Here is a 12091-nt window from a genome sequence, read left to right on the forward strand (position 1 = left end):
ATATAATAACAATTTACCATTACTATCAACCAAAGGCGGCATTTCCATACACATCATTCTTATTCTGAAATAGAATCCTCATTTTGCACACAATTTATATCCTGTACATTTATTTAGTAGAAAGGAAATTATGCCACAATGCATGGCTTACTCAACCAGCTATTATAACAGTTATCTCATTTACTTTTTAAATTAACCAAACAACAGAAGGCAGTCAAGTCAGAATAAATTTGCAAGCTACTTCTTGGAATTATAACCAGGGTTGGAAACATTTTCCACTTTTGACAGTGCAATTAGTTATGCTAAGCAGACCTTGTGAAACCCATCTCCAGAATATACTGAAATAAATAGTTCTGGAACTAAACATTATATCCCTTGACACAAGTAAACACATGAAAAAATCTATTTTTAACTGTAAATCATTCATTTCTGAAGTACTGGAAGGCACACAAAGTGCTACTGTCTAAAATTAGATGTGTTCACATTGGAAGCAACCATTCATTCTATCAGGTTATTTGTGTGTTTAGTATCAGAAGACAGCTTCTTATGGGATACAGTATCGCCTTTGTACCAGATTTTTCTGAAACAGCTTGTATAATAGCTGAAACACAGTATTACTATTATGAGTAAGTCTAGGGCAAGATACGCTTCTGTAAGTATGGGTAGGCCTAATGATAATATAATATTCCCCCCTTCCCCCAGCCAGGTAGGTTCTGTGTATGATGCATCATTAAGATTAACTCAAATTTACAGCAGATTGTAGGAAACAACCCTAAAATCATCTCCACAGAATGCATATAGTGTGGTAACAGGATTCCCTAATAGTTATCTAACCCTGACCCTACATCAGTAATTTGCAAACAGAATAAACACTGCATTACCAACAAACATGCAACAGATACTCTCATCTTACACCCATCACTGTAGTAATCACTGATTGCAATGATAGCTTTAATTTCAGTCTTATTGCCTGAGGCTATCCACTGCAATGATAAACAATATCCTCACCAAGCACCTGCTCTTGTCAAACACCATTCACATGTCACAGTGAAATTAACGTATTCTTTTTTGCCCTTTACTTCTAGCCACTGTTAGGATATTGTCCTATTACTGCTTCTGGGAGTACGCTCTTGGTATAATTTACTTCATAAGGGGTTTGTTATATTTTGGTATATATGAAATGACCTTTTACATTGTAAATCAATTCTTTATTGGCCAATGGCCACCATATCTACATCATTGTTATAGACCTTATAGTACCTACATAATTCACAGGATGTAGCAGTTTTCTGGTAATAAGTTTTACTGCTATCTATGTAGGGTTTATACTGGCACCTAGCACCATTGTATTTGGCATGTATGCTTTTCCTACCATGTCTAGGATTTCACTCTATTTGAACTTTAAAAGGTATAGTCCTGCAGTATTAGCTACATCATTTCCATCATGAACTGGCATTGTATTTTTTAACATGTTCTGCCTCCCATAAGCTAATTAGAAAATGTAACTAATTCTTAATTCAGTTCTTGACATTTTTCTTCATAAATAACTATCTATCCTGAAAACAACCAAGACTTAAAAGATAAATGGGCTAGAGCTATGTTGCTGTAAATGGGTGTAGCACCACTGACTTTAATGGAGCTACGCTGATTTACGCCAGCTGAACATCTGACCTCACTATATCTATCCCAGACCTGTTCTTATAAATTCTGCTTTGAGAGAAATGGATTCCTGTCATTCCAGGGCCCTATCACTTCAGCCTTAGGTAGCTCATTAGTATGCTTCGCTTTAGCTAACCAAAATGTACATATTTTTTTAAAACTTATATTCATTTGTGTGCTCAAAAGCTTTATAAAGTAATATTCAATAAGGCCTAGTGATATAGGCCAAACTGGCTAATTATATGTTCAGTGGCTACTGTACTCTGCTTAGAAGCTATACAAAGATTTGCATTGTCATGCATGTAAACCATAGGGAAATCTGTAGGCATCTGAGTGAATCAAATTTGCTGACAAGGAAATCTAAAAGGAAGCAACTGTACACTAACAAAAACATCATCTCCTTTGGTTACTGTGGTAGCAGGTCTGAGACTTTCACTAGCATATTTCCAAAGGAATAAATGCAAAGCTGACAACTTTGTATCAGTCACAAAATCTTGCAATGATCTTCCCACAAACTAAATCTGCTCTACGTCACAGGCTCACCCTATTAAGATGCTCCAGGTGAAATGAGTGCTATTATTTTGGGGATTAGGCCGCTCAGCCACTGGATGTCACTGTTAGTCTACACCAGGGATCGGCAACCTTTGGCACGCGGCCCATCAGGGAAATCCGCTGGCAGGCCGGTACGGTTTGTTTACCTGCAGCGTCCGCAGGTTCGGCCGATTGCAGCTCCCACTGGCCGCAGTTCACCGTTCCAGGCCAATGGGGGCTGCGGGAAGCGGCATGGGCTGAGGGATGTGCTGGCTGCCGCTGGTCTACACACACAAAAACAAAATTGCATTTGTTTGGCAATAGAAAATATTTAAAGATGATAGAATGACTCTGAACCCCACTGCACACAATGATTAGAAATATGGCTTTCAGATGCTGAAAGAACATTGATCACATTTTCTATCTGAACATGTGTATTGTGACAAGAAACACCTGCATTAATATTCCTCTTTTTAGTCTGTTTATTTGTGAATTAGTCAGCAGTTTGATTAATAGATTCATAAATTATAAGGCCAGAAGGGACCACTGTGCTTATCTAGTCTACCGGCTGTATAACACCGACCATAGGCCGGATATACAATCAATTTCACTTTCTTGGTGATGGTGAGTTTAATCTCCTGTGTCATGTGTTGTTCTGGGTGGAGCTCAAATGCAGGCTCTCCCCCAGATCCTACAACCTTACCAGTAATGCAGAGGCTGAGATGATGCTATTTCTGAGTTACAGACCAAAAGTATTTCCTTCCCTTAATATAGGGTGGCTCTCTGTCTCCCTCTAGTGGCTGGATCACATAGGAAGGTGTATGAATTGGGTACAAGGTTGAGATGGGTCCTTTGGCTCAGGCAGCAAAGGTTCATTCTTTTAGCTCTATGCTATGGTTTTATTCCCACTGCTGATGACTCACTTAGGGGCATCACAATATACCAGAACTACAGAAGTACCAGGGAAAGACAAAATGGTGTACATCAAGAGCTGCAAAAAAACATTGCCCATTAAGAGAAAGGGGAGGAAAAGAGTTTAAACAGACTTTATTCCTGGAGGTCTCAATATATCCAAAATATCAAAGCAAAGAATGAAAAAAGTGAATAAAGCAGTATGCTTCCTTATAGGGTTAACAACCAATAGGCCTGCTTCTCTGATGTCTTGCACTTTTTGCAGTAATTTACTGCTGTGAAAAGTGGCTGCAGAATGCTACCAAATCAGAATGGTAACATTTTACCCCAACTTGTGACCATACCCTGGGAGAATCAGGCCCAATAGATAAGAGAAAATGAAGAATCAGCTAAAAATTAGAACAAAAATCCTAAAAAATTAAGAAATTTCAACCTTGCCTTTTAAAAAGTCCGTTTCAGCAAGGTTACAAGAAACGGGGAACCACAAATACACTGTGGAAAACTGGAAGTCTGCTAGATAGTCAAGAAGTCCATTCTGTCTAGCTGCTGCTGCTGATGATGATTACGTTATCTTATAACAGTGGAGCAAGAACTGGCTGTTAGTCAGTCTGCCTAGAGTGGGGACTTTCCTTCTTTGGGGAAAACTTTAAAGCCCTGAGCATAGAGATTGAACACAGCCGTCACCGAACAAATAACTCTCAAATGCCCCACACAAAGGCAAGCTAGCTAGCTGGTGGAAAACCTGGGTATCTGGAAGTCTTTGCATAACATAAAGCCAATATTTGTCCATAGGAAAAAGACAAAACAAAACAAGCTCTCAAAAACAGAAAAGACAAATCAGCTCCTGGATGTTAAAAATCTGATTAATCCAAAGTAATGAATTATACTGGGGAGTCCGCACACATAGTGGGGAGAATTTACTCCAGTAGACCCATTGGTTTCAACAGGACTACTCACATATGTGTGAACAGCGCTGCCAGAATCTGGACCAGCAACATTATTTTAAGAGGGAAGAGAGACATCTAAAGAGCCACAAAATAGTTGCTATGAACTGATCAAAAATTTGACATTCCCTCACATTACAAAAATAATTATTTTACTGATTGCTACCCTGTGTACGAAAAGACTGGGGATTATTTTGGGGGTGATCTACTTCATTGATCTTTATTATTACTAGTCTCTGTATCTCCTTCAGATACCTGCATTTTTCACTTCAAAGTTGTGTTGCTGCTAATTCCTTAGCAAAACCAGAAACAAGTTTAACTATCCATACTGCTGTAGCAATCACAGGATTCAAATACTGACATTAACTAGCTTGCTCATTTCTTGGTTCTATAACATTGGTTAAAGAATAAGATATAATAACAATAATGAACCAACTCTTGTCTAATATATACATTAAGGTTTGTTTTGGGGATCTGGCAATTTACAGAAAATTTCATCAAAAATAAAAACACTAGGTCTAATTCCTTCATCTGTAAATCAGGAGTAGCTCCACTGAAGACGATGGAACTCCCTGGGTATAAAACAGGTAGCTGTAAATGAGAGGAAAATAAGACCCATTTTCTAGATGATATGAAACCCCATGTGAATATTTGAAATTATACAAGTAATCGTAAAGCAGACGCGTGCTTTTTCGAAACACTACTTACATTTAAAATACAGAAACACTTGATTGTCCAGTGAACATTACACAAAACCTATTCATGAGAAGTTCCTCGGAACAAAGACAAACTCCTTTAAACGTAGCGCACCTATCTATAAAAGCGACTCTCAGCCAGGGTGAAAGAAATGCTACTGTAAGGTCACCTTTGAGACTTCAATTCGGTGATATATTGTGTCTCAGAATTGCCACTATGGCAACCAGCTTACAGTCTGTTCAATTTGCTCCATGGTGGATGGCCACCGATTGCAGTTCAGTGCCCCTCATGCTCCAAGAGAGAACACGTATCAAACAGAGCTTCCGCAGCAGCCAAGTGTGGCTCCATTACATCCATGCTTAGCTGCAGAAGTGCTTGGTGTGCGCTCACTACTGAAGTGCAAGGGAATTCAACTGCAGCTGGCAGTCAGATAGGACACATTAGCAGGGAGCCATAGAGATACCAATACATGAAGGAGGAGAAGGAAAGAACAGATGCCTCCATACTTAATGACCTCTCCTACCAAAACGTTTCACCTGCAGCAGGGGAAATAAAAAAATGGGACGGGAAGGTCCTCTGGGAAAGTTTTTCTTCAAGGATTTAGTTTCTCTTTAACTGCCGCATATCGTGAAGCCAAATTTTACACTAGAACTGAATAAATTATGACTATAGATTCTCTTTGATACTCAGAATTCATAGATTCATAGAATCATAGGACTGGAAGGGACTTCGAGAGGTCATCTAGTCCAGTCCCCTGCACTCAATTACTTTACTGAAAAGAGAAGAGTCAATTTGTTTGACAATGATTTCAAATAATTAGACTGAACTGAGCTCAACTGTGTAATCCTTACTTAGGTGTAATCGATGGTAACAATGCTAAGGGCTTGGCCACACATAAAAGCGGTACTGCTTTAATTATACTCTTATAATTACAACCCTCCTAATTCCCCAGTGTGGATGCAGTATAAAGGTGATTCTACCAGTATAGCTTATCCTTGTGTGGGATAGGGAATAAGATATATCGGTATAAGGCACAAGTATAACTGCATCCACACAAGGGGTTGTACTGGTATACCTATTTCTGTAAAAATCTCACCTCTAACTGAAATAGTTATATCAGTACCGAAGCTGAGTACAGAGTAGGCCTCTAACACATGCTACAATGACAGCAGTGCTGAAATTTTGCTCCATTTGAAGCTGAGAGAGAATTTGATTAAATGCCAGTAGGTTGGCACAGAATGGCATCTTCTGTAGGTGGCGCAGCATCTCAGGAACAATAGCTGAGCACGTAAACGTTCAAGAGAATGGCGCTGCAGCACGAGGATTGCTGACCGCCCTCAGCTGCAGCTTTGGAACTTTGAAGTGTTTGAAACAACAACTTTCAGTGCTCAGCGAAATGGCAGACAGCCTGCAGCACTCTGTCTAACTGTAGTGAATCTCTTGATATGTCACAAGCTCTCTAAGAATAGCCTATGAAATGGAAAGACATTTCTCTTGCCCCCAGAAAGAGAGTTAAAGGACTGTAGCTTCCTGCCTGGACAATCCCTAGAGAGTAGCTACAATTTTTTACTTGCCAAGGAAAGCAAAAAAGGGAGGTGGGAAAAAAATAGAAAGGTGAGACTGTCAGCTGTCCCTGAAGTCAATAGAGTCACAATTTATACCAGCTGAGGATCTGCCCTCTCTGGAGTCTCATATCTGATAGGCTAGGAGCTCAGGAGTTCAATCCCAGTTTTACCAATGTCTCATTGTGTGGCCTAGGAGAAGTCACATAGATCAAAATTTTCTAGTGTCTTAGTTTGGACGCCTCAATTTTCAGGTGCCCAGTTTTGGACACCTGAGGCCTAATAGAGGTAGTACGCACTTGCACTCCAGTTGAAGCCAATGGGAACCATAGGTGCCCTGCACTGCTTAGTATCAGGCCTCAGGTATGTAAAACTGGACACCCAAAAATGTAAGCACCTGCATTAAGAGGCCACTCTTGAAAATGCGAGCATCATACACTCTCTACTTCAGTTTTCTCATCTGTAAAATGGGGATTATGCTTACCTACCTCACAGAAGAAAATAATTAGCAACGAGGCTTAATGAATGTTTGCACCATACTTTGAAGAGATACAAGTGCTGCATATTATGATTAGATGTTAAACTTTCAGTGGCAAAAGATACATACAAACCATCCAAGAAAAAAATTACAAACTCTCGAAGACTTCTTAAGCTCCTAAGTGAAGCCCCATTTACCTCACTGTAGGATTTACAGGCAAGAGCCACTCATCTCCTCCTCGCTAATTCTCAGCATGAAAATAATTCCTAGGCTTGACTGAGAAGATGGCAAGCTTGGATGTCAATCTCTTACAAGGCAGAAATTTAAGGCTCTGTATCAGGTAGCTGGCAGGATCCAAAAGCTTCTTGCTCATTCTGCAATACATTTTTCCCTTGACCAGAGGATGTGGGCTGCATTTCTGAATGGTCACAATGAAAATCTGGCAGCACCACATATGATGTTACCAATATGACAAAAATCTTTAGGTGAAATTCTGGCTCCACTGAATCCAGTGGCAAAACTCTCATTGACTTCAGTGGGGCCAGTATTAAAGCAAAAGCCATAAGAATGGGTATAATAAGGAGAACGTGTATCAGAGGTACAGACAGCACTTAGGAGAGTGGGTTTGTACACAGAGTTAATACTAACAAAAAGCTGAAAACTAAAAATCAGAAAAGCTAGTGGCCTAAATTTTCAAAAATGGTGAGTGATTTTGGATGTCTCCATTTTTGGGTGCCCCATTTGACATACCTTGAAGAGGTCTGATTATTCAAGGGTGGCACTTTATGAAAATCAGGCCCTTTTAAGGTGTCTTAATTTGGACACCCAAAATTTGAGGTATCCAAAATTACTAGTCACTTTAAAAAAATTTAGATCAGGGTTCAGAATGAATAGTTACCTCCTTTTCTCCAAAAGGCTATAAAACTAGATGGTGTTTTCAGTATATTTTTGGCTCCCAAAGATGGTAGAGCTGTTGCATACCCTCATGAAAGGTAGGAACAAAATTAACCCTAACTTCAAACAAACCTAAAAAGTAATTAAGAACTGAAACACCCTTGCTTTAGTTTAACAGGTAGCAGCATGATTTGGCTATGGATTCAATCCACAGGGGTCTTTCGGTGAGATCCGTGCAATAATCCTCTCTTTAGGGTTTTCTGAAAAATGACACTGGCTACAGGTTATTTCACAGCTCACAATTAAATGTTTTGGTCATGTTTGGACTTTGTTTGCTCTATTTTGGATTGTGCAGTTTCCTCTCTTTTGAACAAAAATAATGGTTGGTCCATCAATAATACATAGCCGTCAATATGCAATACATACATGCATAGGACATATTGCTTAATTTAAGGGCCTGATTCCCTACTGCCTTGCACCTTGTGTAAACATTTATACCTTTCCAAGGTGGGTGTAAAACACTGCCACCCTGATCTGGTAGCACTTATACTCCTGTTGCAGTGGTTTAAATGACTACACAAGGTGCAAGACAATGGAGGGTCAGACCCTTAATATCATTTAAATGAAGTATTCCTTTCGACGTTGATCTACCACACTCTTCCAGACGAGTTTATCTGCTCATGCTGCTTAAAAACTGGGTATTTAGATGCCAGATAAGCAAACTCAGGCAGCTTGTCCTTGCACTTGTTTCATTGATTTATTAAGGGCCATCCTCAACTGGAACAGTTTGTAAAGAATATAGGGAATGATAAGCTGATAAGCAATATGTATTAATCTGTAGCTAAGCACGGTAATGTACATCAAGTGACAAGAATAAGACACTTGGAGCCAGAACCTCAGCTAGCGTACATTGGTGTAGCTCCCTGGACTTTAATGTTGCTAAGGTGATTTAGATCAGCTGAGGAAGGGGCTCTTGACTTATATATATTATTGCTCAGAAAACATCATCATAATACTGCATTTTATATCTAAAAAAAACTAGTCAGCTATCGACACCCAGGCAGCCTGGGTCAAATCTGTCTCTGTTCAATGCTAGTGGAAATGAGAGATTGATAGCACTGTCTATAGACAAGAAGAGAAGGTTACTCACCCTGTGCAGTAATTGAGATTCTTTGAGATGGATGTCCCTATGGATGTTCCACTGTAGGTGTGGGAGCGCCCCCTGCACCTAGGATCAGAGATCTTCGGTAGCAGTGCCCGTTGGACCTCACATGCTCTCTTCCCCGTCTTGTGCCGTCCAACTGCCTCCCAGTTCCTTCTCTACCACAGAGCTTGTCAGCTTTGAAGCAGAGGGGAGGAAGGCGGGTAGTGGAGCACCCAGAGGGACACACATCTCGAAGAACCTCAGTTACTGCAAAGGGTGAGTAACCTTCTCTTCTTCTTCACATGATGTCCCTATGGGTGCTCCATTCTAGGTGACTGTAGAGCAGTGCCCGTAGTTGGAAGGCTGGGGCTTTGTAGTGGTGTTTAATACGGATGATAGGCCAGTGTGTCCTAGTAGGGCATCTGAAGCTGCCTCATGAGTAATTGCGTAGTAATGACTAAAAGTGTCCACGGATGCCCAGGTGGCCGTTTTGCAAATGTCAGCAATCAGGACATTGTTGAGAAAAGCAATCGAGGTGGATAGAGAGCGGGTGGAATGTGCTTGAGTTCCAGGAGGAGGTTGTCAATTGTGTAGTTGGTAGGACAGGTGTATACGCTGCAAGATCCACTTGGAAAGGCATTGTTTAGAAATGGCTGCACCTTTCGATTTTTCGGCCATTGATAGGAATAAGTGAAGCAATTGTCTGAAAGGTTTAGTTCTGTACAAATAAAAGGCTAATGCTCGCCTGATGTCCAAGGTGTGTAACGCTGCCTCCTGCTGGTTGCTGTTTGGTTTCGGAAAGAAGCAGGGAAGGTGAATAGGTTGATTTAGATGGAAGGAGGATGGTACCTTGGGTAAGAACTTTGGATGTGGAGGGAGGGGAGACAGCACGGCAGACAGAGACAGAGACACACACCGTGTGTGTGTGAGAGAGATGCACATTGCCCCTTTAAGTACGCTGACCCCACTCTAAGTAAACTGCCTTTTTAAGTAGATCAGCAAGCTGAGACGGCAGCTGCTGCCAAGAAACTCCCTCCGTCCTGAGCCCTGTCGTGTGTCCCCCCTGCTCTATGGAAGATGGGGTAAGTGGGGTGCAGGAGCAGAGGGAAGGGGGACACCCTACCATTAGCCCCCACTTCCTTCTCTCTCCCCCCACACAGCAAGCAGGAGGCTTCGGGGAGCAGCTCCAAGGCAGAGGACAGGAGCAGCACATGGCAGTGGGGGGAGGGACAGCTGAACTGCCGGCAATTGATAGCCTGCTGGGCGGCTGCCGCACAGGGAACTTAGGGGAGCGGGGAGCTGATAGGGGCGCTGCCAGTCCACCCTGGTTCCAAGCCCCCATCAGCTAGCTGCAACAGGCTGCTCTTCCTGCAAGCAGTCGACAAGCAGGCGGCTGCCAAACAACATTATAAGGGACCATTGTGCAACTTTAAACGAGCATGTTCTCTTATTGATCAGCAACGTAACAACGAAACAACATTAACCGGGACGACTTTAAGTGAGGAGTTACTGTACACAGACTGTACATAGCCTGGAGCCAGCACATGTGCAGCCTTGGGTACTTTACCACAAACTTGGCTACTGTCATGTGGCCAAGCAGCTGGAAACATGCCCTGGCTGAGATCTGGGGACAGGTTCTCACCATTGACACGAGATTGACTATTGCCGAAAATCTGTGAACTGGGAGGAAGCCTCTGGCTTGTATGGCACCCAGTTGTGCCCTGATAAACTCCAGATGTTGTACCGCTGACAGTGTGGATTTTTCTTTGAGGCTTGAAAAGAGGTCCACTGGCATAAAAGGCCATAAAAGGTCGGGTTCAGATGGGGCCTTGAGGAGACAGTTGTCTAAGTAGGGAAATATTACAATTCCCTGTTTGTGTAGGTAGGCGGCCACTACTGCGAGGACTACTGAGAGAATGCTCAGGGGGCTGTAGAGAGTCCAAAGGTAGTGGACAATAAAGGTCCTTTATTGGTAGTGATCGGTCCCCATGATGAATCGGAGGAACCGTCTGTGAGCAGGGTGCATTGTGATGTGAAAATACATGTCTTGGAGGTTGAGGGCCAAGAACCAGTCCCCCTGTTCTAGTGCTGAGATAATGGTCAATAGGGTAACCATCTTGAAACGTTGCAGTTTGATGAATTTGTTGAGGTTTCACAGGTCTAGGATTGGTCTCCACCTGCCGGATTTCTTTTGGATCAGAAAATAAGACTAACCTTAAACTACATGCTGCGGATACTATGGGCACGATTAACAGCTAGTGTAAATCAGCGGTCATTAGAGCTATGCCCATTTACACTAATTGAGAACCTGGTCCTATATTTGCTATAAACATAGGCTATGGCAATATACCACACAATAACAGGCCTAAAGGTAGCATACTCACAAAACAATCCTGCTAGAAACAAGACAAAATAGAGATGGAAAGTCCTGTTAGATCATCCAATCTGTGCAGTAGAAATAAATGCAAAATGCTTTGGGGTTTGTCATTGGCACGTGGAAGAGGTTTTCCATGATGCTCCACTTGATCCACTGCCTGATTCCTTCAGAAAGGCTGTGTGATAGTGAGGTGGGAGGCAGCACTGTCTGGAGGTTAGGACATGGGAGTGGGAATCAGAAGACTGGTGTTCTAATCTTGGCTGTCACTGATTCTCTTGACAACCTTGGGTTACTTAACTCCTCTGTGCCTTTTTTTGCCCACCTCTCAGGAAGGACAATTTTACTTGCCCTTGTCACACAGAGTTTATGAGGACTAATTAATTACGTTATTATGATATTTACTATTAATGTTGTGACGGGGTCCAAGTGACCCAGTCAGGATAAGGACCCTGTTGTGTTAGGTGTTGCATTGGAAGACACTGTTCTTACCCTAGTTTACAGTCTAAGCAATGTGCTTGTAGCGTGCTACAAATACAAATTATGGGACCCGAATCAGCTTCGGCTGGTAATTATAAGTTTTATGTCCCTATTAGCTAAATCACGGCTCTTGCTGGCTTCCCATCTCCCTCACCTCATCCTAGGCCTTCCCCAATCACCCTTATGGGCTAATCCCCACCCTCATTGTGTCCCTGTAACCCACCCCATGATTCAATCCACTTCCACAACCCCTCACAAACTTCCCATCTACAAATTTTTCTTCTCGCTTTTGTCATCTCTGCTGACAAATCCAGTCTCTTCCTGGTCACTCAAGATCACAATCTTGGGGTTTTCTTCCTTTTCCTTCTCCCCTCACATTCAGGTTTTCAACAAAATCTTGCTGCTTCTCCCTCTCTA

The sequence above is a fragment of the Emys orbicularis genome, chromosome 17 (assembly GCF_028017835.1).
Source record: "Emys orbicularis isolate rEmyOrb1 chromosome 17, rEmyOrb1.hap1, whole genome shotgun sequence".
In the NCBI taxonomy this organism is placed as follows: domain Eukaryota; kingdom Metazoa; phylum Chordata; order Testudines; family Emydidae; genus Emys; species Emys orbicularis.